We start from the raw sequence: 19,151 nt of genomic DNA on the forward strand, positions 1-19,151 counted from the left end.
TAAATTATTAATTTCCAGGAAGCAAAAATAAATATTACTTCAGTCATATTTTCATTTAGCCCAGTGTTACTCAAATACACGTGTTTCTCTCCTTGTGAAAAATATTACATAAAAGCAAGAGATAAGATTGCTTTTATTTAAACTCTTTTTAAAACTCCAAAAAAAATCCCCTCATTCCCATTAAAGTTGTAATCTATATCTTTGAGATTTCACTTGAAGGTGAGGGAAATATCAGCCAGAGTCAGGCAGAGACACCCAGTGTCTTCTGGAAATTGATAATGAAAAAAAACAAAGGTTGAGGTTAAATCTTATGTTAATGGAGTAAATTATGCTTACTGGGAAAAGAACAAATAAGATAGCCTTCATTGAAAAAATACCCTGTTAGTCCCTAAAATAATTGAATTCCAATTTAAAAACATCTTAAAACATATAAATGAATTGACTGTTCCCAGTGGTTCCTTTCTAAACACAACTTACTCAAACTATTAAGAGTTTGTACTGTAAGAATAGGATGCATTATAGCATGGTTATGGTGTCAATGATGCCTGATTGAATTTATTATGAAGGAAAAGATACTCAAGTACAAAAGGACCTAAAAATAACCAAGAGGCAACCTTGTGACCGGGATCTTAGATTTCTGATCTCTCAACTCTCTTGTGCTTTGGCACATGTTGAATATAATCTTCAGAAGGAGTATGGCATCATTTTTTTCTACAAGTCAGTTTCTCATCATTTTTTCCTGGTCTCTGTACTTTTGTAGACAGTGCATTACCTGAATATATCCCCACTGGATTTCTGAGTACAGAAACCCTCTTGGGCCGTCAAGAGTGGGGCCCCAAATTACAACACTGGCTGCTTGCACAAATGCATTGTGTGGGAGTTTCTTTTAGTAGCCTTTTCATTTCTATCACAGCCTAGAAGGGTATAAGAAAGCAATTTTTTTAAAGGATAAGAGAAAAGAAAAATTACATTTGTTTGCTTATTCCTTGGTGACATGGACACCTACATATGGATAATTTGTAAATGCATTTCTCATATTTTTCTCAAAGGATTTGTCAGCATTTATGGGTAGTAAAAATCCCTTGTTTAAATTACACAAAAATGTGGAATTATAACTAATCCTACATTAATTAAGAAGATTGTTATAGAAAACAAGTTAGCTCACACAGCTTCAGTGCAGTTCATACAATCCACTGGGAAAAGGCTCATCACAGTGGAAGCATCTCCTTTAGAAAATGAGTCATATCTAAGCACTGTAGCTTTGACAGGACATCTGGCATGGATGTGGAAAGCATTCTGAAACCAAGGGAGAGGGTAATGGAATTCTCAAGATCTTCTTACCATACAATTTTTAATTCATGATAATATCCTCTAGGAAAAACTATTAACCAGGGGCACTGGGTTAGTTTGGGCTGCTGTAACAAAAATGCCATACACTGGGCTGCTTAAACAACGTTTATTTCTTATAATTCTGGAGGCTGGAAGTCTGAGATCAGAGTTCTGGTACTGTTGGGTTCTTCCTGAAGGCCCTTTTCCTAGGTTGCATATGGCCATTATTTCAGGGCAGGGAGAGAGGGACCATGCTCTCTCATGTCTTTTTTTTTTATAGGGCCATTAATTCATGAGGGCTCCACTCTCCCAACCTAATTACCTCCTAAAATCTTCACCTCCTAATACCATCACATTGGGGGTTAAAATTTCAATACATGAGTTTGGAGGGATATGAACATTCAGTTCCTAACAGACACTCAGGGAGATTTGTCAAACATTGCAGAACACTTCAAGTTTGTAAAAGTTGTTATGGAAGTTATATAACTAATATACTGATTATGAATGTACACATGTGAGCACATATGTTTCATACATCACACATACTCATATGTGCACGTGCACACATGTATCATGTGTATATGTGTGCATGCACAAACATACCATATGCAGACATGTATGTACATATATGTGTGTATACTCACATACACACACACACACACATATATACATACATATCCACAATCTCCTTCTGGCTAATGGTCACATCACTTCAATCTTTGCCAGTGTCTTCTCCTCTACATATCTCTCTTTTCTTCTGCGTGTCTCTTATAAAGACACTTGTCACGGGATTTGGGGTCTACCAGATTCTCTAGGATGATCTCCTCTCCTCAAGACCCTTGATTTAATTACATTGTAAGGACCCTTTTCCACACAAGGTGACATTCACTGGTTTCAGGGACTGGGCATAGACATATAGTTGGAGGGGCCAGTGTTCAACTAACTTCAGAAAGGAAGATACTGTCCTTTTTTGTTTTGTTTTGTTTGGTGTTACTCTTTTTACTTTGTTTTTAGCTTTGTGTTTATGTCATCATTGTCACAGTAATGCTATTGTATTATTTCTCTCATCTCGGGCAATCAACAATGAAGTCCTGAAAAGACAGTTATACCCATTGGCCATGATTTCCTCCAAATTGTTCCTTCTTTTTGATATCCCTCTCAAGAGGGTGAGAGGACTGGCAAACCAAATGAGGTAAAAACACTGTTTGGCAAAATCATGGTTATTTTGGCAAACAATAACGGAAGTCTGGATCAAGCTTGTCTACACAAGAGCTTGGTCACACTTCCCTCCGAGAAGACGCTGTGGTTCCCACAGCCCCAGGGCCATCTGTGTAGATGAAGACAGTAGGTTTCCCTCTGTGGGTTTATAAACCTCAAACATTTAAATTGGACGAAACCATTCAAGGAATTCCTTTCAAGTCTCAGGCCTTATTCCATTTCCCAGTGTCAGGCCAACTTGGTAATCTCTCTTTTTTTCTGAAAATGTTATGTATAATATTTTTACATTGGAAGGAATCAAACCATGTTTTTTAAAAAAGAGCGGAAAGGAACACTACTAAGGCCAAAATACTAGAAGTACAGCTGGTATTGAGGGATTTCAGAAAAACTGTGAAATATGCTTCATTTCAAATCTTTGGGACATAAATGAGATAGACTTGTGCTGACTTTCTCTACTGTGTTCTAGGGTCTTATGGTTACATCTAGTATGCTCTCTTGCAGAAAATATGAGTCTTTCTTTCTTGGATGAGTTTTGACTTTAGCCTATGTGTGGCTATGGTAAACAGAATACCTTGTTTCTTATTCATTATTGTCTTTGAAGAACTCTGTCCCTTGGTGATGGTGAAAGGCAATTTGGGGATTGTCTCGGAACATTGCGACTTTGTGTGTCTTAGAGTTACTCTCAGACGGTGAAAGGAGGATCTTGGAAGTGTGGTCAAATGGTCTCGAGGCAGGATTGCTGTTCTGCGATACTCTTTGGCTCCTGGTGGCTCCTGGACATACTTACTCTTCCCACTTAGCAAGGGACATGTGTGAAGCTGTATGGGTGATAATGACGATATCCATTTTGGAAAATCTTTTATTTAGAACAATGGTGCAAACATATACTTGGTGGGTACAAATAGGAGTATAGCACAATCCTCATTTTACGGCCCATCTTTTTAACAAAATGCTGATTGTAAAACAATGTAACTGCAGTGTTTCGTAGTTTCAAATGTGCGTAGCTTGAGCTAGAAGAAGACTTTCCTTTTCAGGGCCTCTGAAAATTTCCATTCATATTTCTTTCTCGAAGTTGGTTTTCTAACTTGAGCTTTCCTTTTAACAAACCGCTAGAAATAGTCTCATATTTTGCTCATCCTTCTCCTACTTTTACCTTTTCCTCTGCTTGTGATGACTATTTGTTTTCCTAGAATTGCTTAGACTTTGGTTCATGATATAAATAAATATATTTATGTGTTCTTTAAACAAAAATATCAATTTAAAAAGTTTCACCTTCCAAAAAATAATTGTAGGAAATGGCACTGAATGGATGACACAAAACAAATAAATTTTGTGTATTTGCTAATGTATGTACTTAGAAATTGGGATATATAGAAATAGGCACTCGTTAGAAAGAAGGGCAAATAGGCAACCAGAAGTATCCATGTCCAACCTAAATAAAATGCATTAAATGTCATTTTTAAGGTGAATTTGAAATACCTTTGCTCACAGGAAAAAATTCATATTTTATTTAAAAATTATAAATTCATAGCCAATAATTAAATATAGATAGAAGGCATTTCCTAAATGTTGGGCTAAATTTCTATTTGCCTTACAGCAAAACCAAGTCTACTTGATGGGGATAAATTGAAATATGATCTTGGCATAGAGGAAGGAGAGCTTGAGAATAAAATTAACAATGAAGATTTATAATTGTTTTCATGATTATTATTTTACTCCATATTGGTAAATTCCCTAGACATTTCTTAATATTATTTTTATGTTGTTCCTATTAGTTTTGCCTATTAATGGATAAGATGATCACAAGAAAGATGTCTTCTAAAACAGCATAAATCAACTGCGAGTCCTCAATGACACTCTTCCTCCAAATGAAATGTTGATGCGTTGAAATTCAGACGAGTTGAAAATGTTCAAGTGGAGATTTAAAAGAGTAATATATTTTCTTTTCATCCTTACAACTTAAGATAATGATTTATCCTTAAGTAGGTGATGTTTCCTTAAAACAAAGACCAAGACTACTTGATTTTCTTTGAGCAGTGTTTCAAACATCATGCATGTTTGGATTCTTAATAAATTTGAATCACTTGTTAGCAATATATTCTGGCCATCGACAATATTCTTGCTTCCTAGCACCCTATTTTTATCCCAAACTACAACCCCAAATGAACTTGGTTACAGTGTGTTTCAGCTCCATATCTCCCCCAGTGTGAACTTGCTCAATCCAAGAGACAGAATTCGAGAATCTTATTTCCCGTCTCTACCAACTTTTAAGAAAAGTGAAAGAAAATCATTTCTCGGATAATCTAGGTCATGCTTAAAAGCAAATAAATATGTCTCCTTCATTAGCAATATCAACAAAGCACTTGCTACTCTGTAGTCCACAGAGCAGATATATTTCCATTTTTATCGACATCTAAAATACGGCAAAGCCGTATGCAACTACTGGGACTCATGAGGGAAAATTCGGTGAGACTCATCCACATTAGCACATCCGAATCTATAGCTTGGTAGGAAGAGTGAAACGAAAATCTATCCTAGGTGATTAATCATCTTATACTACCAATAATTTCTTTAAATGTCTGAAAATTCTAAAAGCGTATGTCAAATTGAACACAGTTTTATGACTCTGACAACAGAGAAATGCACGAGTCTTTCAAGTCCATTTAACAGAGAAAGTTGGAAAGAAGTATTAGTCTTTCATATCTTAATATGTTCTCTTAAATTTATACCTTAAAAATGACAAAAAAATTTAAAACGTCAGTGGTTTGGAAAGTAAGGACCATTTTGCACATCCAGCAAGAGTACAACTGAATTCCTGTATTTCATTCCGATTTTCTCAGTTGTGCTGTCTAGAAATATTGTGAATTAATTAGTTGTACATTGTGGTCGTAGGCCAGCAGAGAAGCAATGAAAGGTGATAAAAGTAGTGGGAACTTTGGGAGTCAGGCTGGATTTGGGTCCACATCCAGGCTTAGTTCCTTTCTCATTCTGTAAACTTAGGAAAGGTATTTAATTATTCTGAAAAACATCTACACTGCATGAATAATGTAGGCGTGAGCTTGGGTGCTATATCCAGGATTAAAAGAGAAAATGATTCAATGTCAAAAACCTAGCATGCTGCCTAGAATTCAATAGATGATGACATTTACTAGTTAGAAGAAGTGTTGCTGAAACTCAGCCTCTGTCCACCAGTGCCTAATAGAAGTGCGGAGACAAGCATTTTAGGTGAAGGAGGAAAAAAAAAAAAAGCTTTTAAAGGAGGCCACAGCAGGCTAATGACTTAAAAACTAAGCTCTCCTTTGGGGAAGAATTGCAGGGAGTTTTACAGTCTAAAAGGAGAAAAACAGGGTTTTAGATAAGAATCAGGATTGGGGCCAACATGCATTCTCCTTTCTTTGGGGGAATCTTAATCATTGAAGCTGGGTCAGGAGATCTCGGCATGATCCTTGTGGTGGTCTTCTGAGTTATTACGTAGAATAACAGCACCTGGGAAAACGGCATATCGATCAAAGATTAGAGCAAACTAGGAAAGTTCCTAAAAAACATCACAAGCTAATAATCTTTAACCCACAGGCAATTGTGCTCAAGGTGCCTAATCTTCAGTTTACAGGTGACAGCTTAGGGTGCAAAGGAGGGAGAAGCACAGGAAGGGCTCCAAGCTGTTCAGTTTTAAAGTATTCATTTCTGGAGTTCCCATCGTGGCTCAGTGGTTAACGAGCCCAACTAGGAACCATGAGGTTGTGGGTTCTATCCCTGGCCTCGCTTGGTGGGTTAAGGATCTGGCGTTGCCGCGAGCTGTGGTGTAGGTCACAGACAAGGCTCGGATCTGGCGTGTTGCCATGGCTGTGGCGTAGGCGGACAGCTGCAATTCCGATTGGACCCCTAGCCCAGGAACCTCCATATACTGCCAGTGAAGCCCTGAAAAAAAAAAAAAGAAAGAAAGAAAGACAGTATTCATTTCTGAAAGAAGAGTAATGTAGGCAGCTTATACACCTTCTTTTTTAGGTGTATAAGCTGCCTACATTGTGATGTGTAATCCTTGAGGGGGAACCAGGCCCCTGCCGCAAGGCTGTACCATTGTTTTTTGACTATTTCTCTCCTGTCTTCGCATCCCCCTTCCTTCCCTGATCAGCAACTGTTTGAAGCTGCCCCTTGAAACTCAGGGAAGGCCATGGAGGCTACATGTGGCCCATTTCCTAAAAACAAGAGATGGGGGACACAGAAAGGCTTTGGTGCCCGGGAGCCCCACAGGGCCCTGCTTGGTTATGAAAGCAGAACATTTGGACAGAGCAGTTTCTTTTCCGTCTGCGTCAAAGATTCTCAACTCAGACACTGTCAGATATTTTGGGCCAGATGATTTTTTGTGGGGAGGGACTGTTGTGTGCATTGTAGCAAGTTCTTAACAAGCCTGACATCTAGGTGCTAATGGGACATCTCTCTCGCAATTCCCCCCACCCTCTGCCACCTGGAGCCTTCATGGCAACAATCAAGAATGTTATGAAGACATTGCCAAGTATGCCGCAGGGCAGAATTTCCCAGGTTAGAACCACTGATCTGTATGCAGAGCCGGGTCCACTGGCCCTTAACCTGGGCCAGCCCTGGGGCCCTGTCCCTTTAAGTTCATCTCAGTTAGCAACACAGTTAATGTCGGAAGTCACCCAGGATCTAAGAACACGCTCACTATATTTTTGGTAATCATCCCAGGACTTACTGGAGGAAAGTTTCTTTTTTTTTTGTCTTTTGTCTTTTTTGTTGTTGTTGCTATTTCTTGGGCCGCTCCCGCGGCATACGGAGGTTCCCAGGCTAGGGGTTGAATCGGAGCTGTAGCCACCCGCCTACGCCAGAGCCACAGCAACGAGGGATCCGAGCTGTGTCTGCAACCTACACCACAGCTCACGGCAACGCCGGATCGTTAACCCACTGAGCAAGGGCAGGGACCAAACCCGCAACCTCATGGTTCCTAGTCGGATTCGTTAACCACTGCGCCACCACAGGAACTCCTGGAGGAAAGTTTCTTAATTATACAAGTTGTTCCTAAATTAGAATGCAATGTCAGAAATAGAAAAATGAAACAAGATATATGTATTTAATTGCTTAGTGCTAAGTAAATGCCACATGAATTTGAAAAAAAAAAGCCACTCCGGGCAAATAATTAATACTTAACAATTACCTCTGCTTAATACAGAATGTCACAGGATATTTCAATTTCTAAAATTCAACAATAGTCGAAATGAAGAGTTCCCACTATGGCACAGCAGGTTAAGGATCCGGCATTGTCTTTGCAGCAGCTTGGGTCACTTCTGAGGTACAGGTTTGATCCCTGGCCTGGTGCATTGGGTTAAGGATCTGGCCTTGGCACAGCTGTAGCTCCTATTCAATCCTGGGGCTGGGAACATCCATATGCTGCAAGTGCAACCAGAAAGAGAGAGAGAAGAGAGAGAGAGAGAGAGAGAGAGAGAGAGGGAGAGAGAGAGGAGAGAGGACGAGAGAGAGGAGAGGAGAGGAGGAGAGGGAGAGGGAGAGAGAGATGAGAGAGGAGAGGAGAGGAGAGAGGAGAGGGGAGAGGAGAGAGAGAGAGAGAGGAGAGAGGGAGAGAGGGGGAGAGAGAGAGAGAGAGGGGAGAGAGAGAGAACGAAAGAAAGAAAGAAGACAAGAAAAGAAAGAAAGAAAGAAGGAAAGAGAAAGGAAAGAAAGAAAGAAAGAAAGAAAGCAAGCAAGCAAGCAAGCAAGCAAGCGAGCGAAAGGAAGGAAGGAAGGAAAAAAGGAAAGAAAGAAGGAAAGAAAAAAAAGAAAGAAAGAGAAAGAAAAAAGAGAAAGAAAGGAATCAAAATGAAGTAAAATATATACTTGAGGTAACAAAATATTCTGCCATTTCTATTGTCAACTAAAAAAATATGTTCAACCTAAAAGTTGAGAGTTATGTTTTATCCATTGGACAAAACTGAGGACTTAAGCCTCAACCTGGATGCAGCATCTCAGGTAACCCTCAGAAAACTGTTCTCAGGAGGTGAGGGGGAAGCTAGGATAGGATAGGATAGGATAGGAATTTTGCAACAAAGGGCAAGTAGTCAGAACAAGAGCTTACCGTTACTAAAAGAAAACTAGGCATTTCAAGTTAAGGAATTTAGTGCTTTTCTAGGTATGGAAAGAAGCGAGAGTCAGAGCTCATTCCTTTGATATGTATCTCAGCTCTTTGGGGCCAGTATCCTGTTTTCATATCCTGAGGGCTCACCTGTGGGAGTGGCAGGTATTTGTTTCCTTCCTGTGTTGCCTCAGGGCTCCTGGGCTCACTCTTGCAGGTGGCTGCAATCTCCGATGACTGTAACATCCTTTGTTTACAGATATGGGAGGCAGTATTTTATTTCTCACTATTAATAACTATTTTCTTAAATGTTGTTTAATGTACACAGTGTGGAAGGATTAAAAAAATCTGTTCTATAAATGATGTCACAGACAAATGATTATTTTTTTATATTCTCTTCCACAGACAGATGATTCTTTTTATCATATTTGTGTGGGGGAAATAAAACTTTTTAAAAATTAGTATAAAACAGCTTATAGTTTTAAGCAGTAAAAGCTCTTATGCCTGTTTCAATGGACTGTAGTGAAAACCAGTTTTCAAAATGTGCCATTTAGTGGTTTAATGTATGTTAAATGCATACATGGAAGCAGATTACATTTACAATTACTTTGTCTTCTTGAAAATAAGTGACTTAAAAGGGAAGGGGGGGACTTGTGATGTGATCATGAGGAAGGTCCAAATAGTCTCTGTTCTCTGCCCGCAACTTGTAAACTAGGTCATAATCAAACTAGTTGGCTTGATTATTTATTTATACTCAACTTTGACGCCAACTAAATTGAGCTAGCTTATATTTAATATAGGATGATTACTCAAATGCTCAAAGTAGAAGCAGAAAGAAAAAAATGAAATATGATCCTAGGAACATAATGTTAAGTCAGCAAAAGCCTTGTGTTAAAAATAGAGCTGTAATTTAACTTGATGGTGGTAATCCTTTCATAATGTATACATTTATCAAATCATTATGTTGTATGCTTTAAATATATATATTTTTTGGAATGGGGCTCTTTTGATCTGATAGGGACCCTTCCTTTCTTTCTTTCTTTCTTTCTTTCTTTCTTTCTTTCTTTCTTTCTTTCTTTCTTTCTTTCTTTCTTTCTTTCTTTCTTTCTTTTTCTTTTTCTTCTTTCTTTCTTTCTTTTTGCTTTTTTTAGGGCTGCACCCACAGCATATGGAAGTGCCCAGGCTAGGGGTTGAAACAGAGCTATATCTGCCAGCCTACACCACAGCCACAGCAACGCCAGATCCCAGCCACATCTGTAACCTACATCACAGCTTACAACAATGCCAGATCCTTAACCCATTGAGTGAAGCCTGGGATCCAACCCTCATCCTCACGGATACTAGTCGATTTGTGTCTCCTGCACCACAACAGGAACTCCTATTATATATATATATATATATATATATATATATATATATAAATATATATATATATATATATATATATATAATTTCATTTGTCAATTATACCCCCAATTAAACTGGAAAAATAAGTAGTGAAAGCTGCCATACATGTTTTGTATATACAAAAAGCAAATAGGTAAAAGATCTAAATAGATACCTCCTCAAAGAAGATATACAAACACTAATAACACTTACTCAACAGTTACTCACCATGGAAATGCAAATCACACCTATCAGGATGACTATAGAAAAGGGGACTAGTAACACCAAAGATTAGAGAGAATGTGGAGCCATTGGAACCCTCATACACTGATGGTGAGAATATGAGGTTTGGAAAATATGTTGAAGAACAGTCTAGCATTTCCTCAAAATGTTAAACATAGAGTTACCAGATGATCCAGCAATTCCAAGACATATGTAGAGTGAGGTAAAAATTATGATCGGTTTCCTCTTTTTCGCAAAGGTGACTAGGTCAGGCGTTCATAGGTTATTTTTCTTTCTCTCCCCGCACTCTAGATAACCAAAGATCTTTCTTGATTCACAGAAATACTTTAGATGTCTCTACAGGATTATATTCAATAATTCCATTGCAGTTTGATTTTACCTCTCTTTGAGATTAATAAATATATAGCCATTTAATATAAAGCAGTGAAACTTTACAGATTTTCTTAAAAGGTACCTAACATAAATAAACTGCCATTTGGCTGCTATCGCTATTGGAAATGAATTGCTAAATGATGAGAAAAAACATATAAGTAAGGGAGTGTTAATACAGGGCTCTCTATTACAAGAGACAAAATTGTAAGCATGTTAAGAAAGCTAAGAGAATAAGAATAACTGCCTCCATGTTCAAGTCAAGAGAGAAAAATAAAAATTTTTTTATTTATGATACGGCTAATAGCTGAACCAAATGTTCTTGGTGAGTTTAGAACTTACAGCATTTTGGCATTTTATATCAATCATTTTTTTATAATGTGGCCTATATAAGTCAGTCTATGATTGGTCTGTTTTTCACTAGTAAATGAAAGATACTACTAAGGACCTCTATTCTCTTCTAATAAGGTAAGCTATGCCTGTTTTGAAGAGGGATAGTCAAATACATTTACCATTTTGTGAACCTTAACGTGGTCAAACATTAATTTTTTTCACATATGTATAGATAGTCCTAGACATCCAGGCCTAGGATGAACTTTTCTGGGTATCACCTCTCCTTCTACATTAAAGTATTTGACAAGTTCTGTATACATCCTTTACTTTAGTTCCATCTCCCCTGCTCTGCAATATGGTATTGGCATAAAAATAGACACAGAGGACAATGGAACAAAATAGAGAGCCCAAAAATAAACTGTCACGTAAGTGGTCAATTAATTTATGACAAAGGAGCAAAGAATATGTAGTGGGGAAAGGTCAGTCTTTTCAATAAATTGTGTCAAGAGAACTGGACAGCCACATGCAAAAGAATGAAACTGGACCACTATCTGACACCAGACACAAAAATCAACTGAAAATGGATTAAAGGCTTGAATGTGAGACCTGAAGCTGTAAAATTCTTAGACGAAAACTCAAGTGGTAAGTTTTTTGACAATGGTCATGGCAGTGATTTTTTTGCATTGGACATAAAAAGTGAAAGTAGCAAAAGCAAAACTAAACAAGTGGGACTACATCAAGGTAAAACGCTTCTGCACAGCAAAGAAAACCAGCAACAAAATGCAATGAAAAAGCAACCTATGGAATAGGAGAAAATATTTTCAAATCATGATAAAGGGTTAATATCCAAAATCTATAAAGAACTCATACAACTCAGGAGCAAAAAAACAGAAAATAAAATAAAACAATCCAATGAAAAAGTGGGCAGAGGGTCTGACTAGAAATTTTTTCCAAAGAAGACACACACATGGCCAACAGGTACATGGAAAGGGGATCAACGTAACTAATCATCTAGGAAATGCAAACTAAAATCAGAGTGAGATAATACCTCACATTTATTAGAATGGATATTATCAGAAGGACAAATAACAAATATTGGTGAGGATGTGGAGAAGGGAAACTTCATGCACTGTTGGTGGGAATGTAAATTGGTGCAGCTATTGGAAAACAGAATGGAAGTTCCTAAAAAAAAACCCTCGAAATAGAGCTACCATATGATCCAGCAATTTCACTTAGTTTTTATCTGAAGGTAACAAAAAAGCAGCCCTGGAGTTCCCATTGTGGCACAGCGGAAATGAATCCGATCGGTATCCAGGAGGCTGCTGGTTCTACCCCCGACCTCGCTCAGTGGATAGGGATCCGGTGTTGTCATGAGCTGTGGTGTAGGTTGAAGATGCAGCGGGGATCTTGCGTGGCTGTGGCTGTGGTGGAGGCTGGCAGCTGTAGCTCTGATTTGCCCCCACCCTGGGAACTTCCATGGGCTGCAGGTGTGGCCTTAAAAAAAAAAAAAAAAAAGAAAAGAAAAAAAAAGAAAAGCTATCTGCAGCTCCATGTTAAATGCAGTATTATTTACAATAACCAAGGCATGGAAACAACCTAAGTGTCCATCACTGGATGAATGGACAAAGAAAATGTGATATATATGAACAATAGACTATTATTCAGCCATAAAAAGAATGAAATCTTGCCATTTACTACACCATAGATGGACCTTGAAGGCATTATACTCTAGGAAATAAGTCCGAGAAAGAGAACTACTGTAAAATCTCACTTTTATGTGAATCAAAGTAAAAAAGACCACAAACTCAGAGATGCAAAGAACGGTTTCATGATTGACAGAAGCCGGAGGTTGGGGTGGGATGAAATAGGTGAAGCTAGTCCAAAAGTACGAAGTTTCATTTATAAAATACTTAAGTCCTGGGGATGTAGTGTATAGCATGGTGACTCTAGGTAATAACACTGTATTGTAGGTGTGAAAGTTGCTGAGACAGTAGATCTTGAAAGTTCTCATCAAAAAAAATGGCTCTGTGTGGTGACAGGTGGTAACCAGATTTCTTGCGATGATCATTTTCCTATTTACCCATATACCAAATCATGAGGTAGTATATCTAAAACTAACAGAATGTTGTACATCAATTCTATCTCAATTAAAAAGAAAAAAAAATGCACTGTCTTTAGCTCTTATATTTCTCACCACCTAGCATTTCCAGTTTAGAGGTCTGTGAAAGAAGAATGTGTTTGCCTTCTCCAGGATAATTCACCTTCTAGGTCCATGCCCTGTGGACCACACCATGCCAAGCAAGGTGAGTTATAGAACAATGCTTAATCAGAAGACAGATTATGCGATTCAGTGCACCCTGCACTGCCAAGAATAGATGCCCTGGCGTGGTACACTGGAAGATCAGCGTGACAGTATCATGAGATTTCCCTCCCATAAAAAGGGAAAAAAAAAATTGCTTCTCAATATCTTCAAGTTAGTAACTTGATTTTAGGGAGAGCTGAAAATGAGTAATGGCAAAATATGACATCATACATGTCTAGTGTTACTATAATTTGTGCAAATGCCAAATTATAAGCTTATATACTTGATAAGCTGTTTTAAAAGAATTTTTACAGAGCAATTTCTACATGGCTGCTATTGCCTGTTTATATTTTTAAACCAAGAGATACTTCCTCTACTGACCACATGATTTTTCACTGGCCCCTGGTTTCACTTAGAACTCTTAGAGGAAGTTACCAAATCAGTAGAAAGTTGAGTCATTTCTTTAGAATTTCTATAAAAATAGTATTAGAAGTTCCTATTGTAGCTCAGAGGGTTGAGGACCCAAAGGAGTCTCCTTGAGGGTAAAGGTTCCATCCCTGGCCTTGCTCAGTGGGTGAAGGATCCAGCATTGTTGCAAGCTGCAGACTAGGTTGTAAATGCCATTCAGATCTGGTGTTGCTGTGGCTGTGGCGTAGGCCTCAGCTGCAGCTCCTATTTGATCCCTAGCCTGGGAATTTCCATATGCTGCAGGTGTGGCTTTAAAAAATAAAGTAAAATAATAATAATATTCTACATGTAGCCCACCTCACTCCTGCTGTGCCCAGATATAGCAGTGATAATACTATGGACTATGGCATTGTACTCTAAGCCCTCTCTGGGGACATTCAAAACGGAGTCTAACTTGGGACAACAGGAACCATGTCCCACTGCTGTCATCCCTTCAGCATTTTCCTCCATCGCAGAATGCTTATTGGGACCTGGATGAAGAGTTCCAGCCATCCAAGTTTTGGATTGAAGGACAGCAGAGAGAGCACCAACTCCTATGAGGCCCTTCTATATTAGCTTCTAATTGCATTTCTTAGAGGGCCCTGAGAGCACATGTTCTCACTACTACCACCTTGACCTGGCCCTTCTGCTCACAGTTTGTCTCGTCTCTAGGCCACGGGCATGAAAAACTAAAGTTATTGTCTAGTCTTCAAATTGGTGGAAAAGTGTACAGTCCTTTGGAGCAGAGGTTTTCAAAATTTTTTGACTATGACCCATAGTAATATAAGTATTTTACATGATAATTAAATATCTACCTACATATATACATAACTGAACCAATGTTTAATGGAACAGAACTCAAAATAGTATGTGATATGCTTAATCATAATCTCTATTCCACTCTGACATATTAAAAAATGTTAGTCACAGGTAAATTGATCATGAATGATTTACAGGTTATATGCCACTGGTTGAAGAACTCATTTTAAGGTTTCAACAAACATTTTAATAATAAGATTTAAAATTTTTTAAACTGGAGTTCCCATTGTGTCTTAGCGATACCAAACCCTAACAGTGTCCATAAGGACACAGGTTTGATCCCTGGCCTTGCTCCGTGGGTTAAGGATCTGGCACTGCCATGAGCTGTGGTGTAGGTCTCAGATGCGGCTCAGATCTGGTGTTGCTGTTGCTGTGGCTATGGTGTAGGCCAGCAGCTGCAGCTCCAATTGGACCCCTAGCCTGGGAACCTCTGTATGCTGCAGGTGAGGCCCTAAAAAGAAAAAAAAAAAAATTAAACTAACCAATAAGGGGAAAATACACATTTCAAGTCATCCCAAAACGTCACTCTACTGGATATGTAGTTTACTTTGGCTGTTTAGATGTTGAAGAAAATTCTCCCCTCATGATACTTGAGGAGGCAGGGACCTTCTACTGCAAAATACTTCACTCCACTCTCCAAATACCCTCTTCCTATGGCCTCTAAAAGTGAGGGAAAAGTACAACCTTCCAGGCTCTTGGCCTGGAGCAGGAATTCATCTGGCAGCATGAATTGCAATTGGCCATAGACACCATGGTACACTGTTTAGTGCCAGATGGACCTGGATGCTAGATGCTGCATCCATTATCAGTCTGGAAGGGTAACACTGTTTGCATCTGCATGGTGTTTGGTGGGGCAATTTAGGCCATAGTCATTTTGCCAGGTCTTCTCCAATGCATGCCTTACCTGTGCCTGTTCTCCAGCTGTTTCGACAAATCACTTTCTGTTTAAATCTGCATAGTATATGTTGGTTTCTCTTGTTTGCAGTCAGTTGCAATCCCTTTCACTAAGGTTAAATTAAACATTAGGGATTTTAGCTCTGTTCTTCATGCAAAAAAAAAAAAAATTATCTTGGCAATTCTTTGCAAAATCTGCATTAGAAGTCCAATGAAAAGGAAGTGAAGAATTCTTTTTTTTTTTGTCTTTTGTCTTTTTGTTGTTGTTGTTGCTATTTCTTGGGCCGCTCCCGCGGCATATGGAGGTTCCCAGGCTGGGGGTTGAATCGGAGCTGTAGCCACCGGCCTACGCCAGAGCCACAGCAACGCGGGATCTGAGCCGCGTCTGCAACCTACACCACAGCTCAGGGCAACGCCGGATCCTTAACCCACTGAGCAAGGGCAGGGACGGAACCCACAACCTCATGGTTCCTAGTCGGATTCGTTAACCACTGCGCCACGACGGGAACTCCCGAAGTGAAGAATTCTGAAAGGTGAAAGTTTAGTTGGGAAATTGAGAATGTGGCTTGCTGGTGAGACATTAAGTTAACAAAGAACCCATCTTGGAGCTTTCCAGTTTTCATATCCAACTCACTTCCTCATTGTTTCCTTTATTGGGAAATAAAAGCAAGCCATTATAGTCCCTGCCTGAGATACCCTGCACATGCAAGAGGCCAGTCCTGGGTACTATGAGTAAAGACCTGTACAGAAAGCTAATGTCCATCTACTTCTCATGGACATTCATCTGAGTAGAAATAATAACAATTGCTATTATTATTAAATCATGCAAATAATTAATTAAAATTATTATTATTTTGTCAACAGATAGCCAGTTTAATTCTTTCCAAGCAAGAGCTAGATTGACAGTATACATTCTCCTGGTTGATTCAGCTGGATGGCATCTCAATTTCTCTACAGTTTCTAGCCGATGGGATTGAAACAAGGAGTACCCAAGTACAAAGATGCAAACACTCATCAAATTCCATTGTTGCTTTCTTCTTTAGAACATTTTGTTTTGACATTTCAATGATCCTCGTTGCGCAAGAGGTTTCAGGCTAAATGTTTTGTGTATGAATCTAGTGCAGATAGTCACATCCCAAATGTCACCAGGCTACCAAATCTGCACTGGATTAATACACTTGTGTAAATGTGATGACTCCTTATGCCTGTTTCGAAGCTTAGTGGGCACAAATATGTTCTTGTAGCAAATAAATGCTTGAGAAATATCTAATGAAACAAATGTGAAAAACCAAAAAAAAAAAAAGATGATGTAACAAATAATTTCATTTAAACTTTAACTAATTTATTTTAGGCAGTGGACATATAGGTACAATTAATGTAAATACTGTTATATATATACACAATTTTAACATTGAAAAATTTTGGAAAGGTGGTATTTACTGCCATTTCACTCATACATTCCCATTTAAAAAATACAGCCACAGAAATATTTATTTTCTTAGAAATGTTTCTTATCTTAGACTTTTATATTCACCTGCCTTGTGATAAGGAGATAGAGATATAAGGCATAGATTTTGTTCATATGAATATTTGTGCAATAGAGTTTTTGAACAGTGTGAATAAATGATCAAAAGGTATCACTGGTTGTTTCAGACTTGAGTGTAATTAAGCCTGTACTGCCTACACTTGCTGCATTCTGAGATATGAAAAGAGACTCTTTGGGAGCATCGTCTAGTTTATTCAATAAAATATTAATGGGTTGGAAGGAATAATTCATGCTCATGAACCAAATGCTAAAAGTAGCTTCCAGAAACTGACAGAGAAACTTATCTTCACACAGTCACATAATTGAAGATGAGAAAGAAAATACTTAAACTTTTTAAAGTAAGAACAAATAGTTTTAGTCATTGATCCAATTGAAAAAATAATAAATTATAAGTAAATAATAGAACAATCTTATTTTACCTTTTATAGGAATGGTAAGCTCAGAATCCAAACCTGTTTAGAGTCCAGAATAATGAAAATGAAGTAAATTTTATTTCTTTAAGAGTCATAAATTAACTCTGGAAATTATTTCAGTAGATTACCCATGTGGCTATGGCTGAAAAGCTTCTGGGTCTGCTTTTGCTCATCTGTGAGTCCTGAGCTAGATGGTGTCACCTAATACCTGACAAGACTAAACATCTCATAATGCAAAGAAAGCTTCTTCTTTTTTTTTTTTTTTTGTCTTTTTAGCTATTTCTTGGGCCGTTCCCACGGCATATGGAGGTTCCCAGGCTAGGGGTCCAATCGGAGCTGTAGCCACCGGCCTAGGCCAGAGCCACAGCAACGCGGGATCCGAGCCGCGTCTGCAACCTACACCACAGCTCACGGCAACACCGGATCCTTAACCCACTGAGCAAGGGCAGGGACCGAGCCCGCAACCTCATGGTTCCTAGTCGGATTCGTTAACCACTGCGCCACAACGGGAACTCTAAGAAAGCTTCTTAAAAGCAGTAAAAATGGTTTTGAGAGGGAAAAGTAAGAGTATATCTAATTTTAGTGATAGGGAAGTCCTGTGAAGAAGATTTCTGCTTCTGATGAAGATTAATAGGATTGGATTCAATCTCCTATCTGAAACAAAAACTGGGCAGAATATATGTTAAAACGCTTTTCAAGACACTGGACATCCAGCAATGCAGAACAGTAATGGTTGCTGAGTTACAGGGAGAAAAGAGGTGAGCCCAACTGTTGCACCAGCTTACTAACTGGAAAGGGTTCCAGGGCACAGGATGAGGGGAGACAGCATGACGGAATCTGACAGTGTCTGCAAGTTGAGGAGATGGAGCTCAAAACCCTGGGAGCTCCATCAGGAAGGAGAGAGCTGCCCAGAGTAACTTTACATCTTTAAAATTTCATCTGTGTTCAGACCAGTGAATGAATGTGAATACAGTACCAAGGCTGGAGAATGAGCCAACCAGAGGGATATGAGGGAGCAATAGTGAGCCCAAAGCTCACTATTAGGGAATACTACCTATCTATCCATCCAGAGTGGAAAAATCTCATTTTCTGCAACGCATAGGGTATTGTACTCAGCAAGTATTTTATCTCATTAGTGGGGCAAACTTAGCAGTACACTAATTATTGCTCTAGTTCTGCCTAACAAAGCTTAAAAACAAGTTTCAACAGGATCAAAATTTATCCATGTATCCTAATTGTATCCCAGAAAAGAGATCAATCCTTAAAGAAATACAAAGATATTCAGCACTGATTAATTCAAAACATGATGTCTAGCATTCAAATAAAAAATTACCAAGTATGCAAAGAAAAAGGAAAATGTGACCCATTTTGAGGAGATAGATCAATCCATTGAAATTGATACAGAACTTATATATGTGATGAAGTTAATAAGGAATATTTAAACAATAAGTATAATTGCATTGCACATGTTTAAGAAACTAGGAGGTCGCTGCTGACTCAGTGGGTTAAGGGTCCAGCATTGTCACTACTATGGCTTGTGTTGTTGCTCTGTCACAGGTTCGATCCCTGGCCTGGGAATTTTAGCATGCCACAGGAGCAGCTGAAAGGAAGGAAGAGGAGAAGGAAGGGAGGCTAAAAGACTGAGTATGTTGAGTAAAAGCATAGAATATACAAATATTATTCATGCTTATTTTAATATCAAAGTAATTTAGGAGGAAAGAATATTTTCAAAGTCATTTAATGTGATAAAAATATGAATACATTATGAGG

At 38.5% G+C, this 19,151-nt stretch overlaps 1 long non-coding RNA gene across 1 annotated transcript in view; it reads right to left on the bottom strand.

Annotated features, from left to right (window-relative positions):
- Positions 1-5,907: 5,907 nt before the first annotated feature.
- LOC125126295 (uncharacterized) overlaps positions 5,908-19,151 on the bottom strand; it is a 28,763-nt gene continuing 15,519 nt past the window's right edge. The window contains exon 3 of the long non-coding RNA XR_007134586.1: positions 5,908-6,033. This is a non-coding gene — a long non-coding RNA (uncharacterized LOC125126295). The remainder of the gene's footprint in view (positions 6,034-19,151) is intronic.

The sequence above is a fragment of the Phacochoerus africanus genome, chromosome 4, assembly GCF_016906955.1.
Source record: "Phacochoerus africanus isolate WHEZ1 chromosome 4, ROS_Pafr_v1, whole genome shotgun sequence".
Lineage (NCBI taxonomy): Eukaryota > Metazoa > Chordata > Mammalia > Artiodactyla > Suidae > Phacochoerus > Phacochoerus africanus.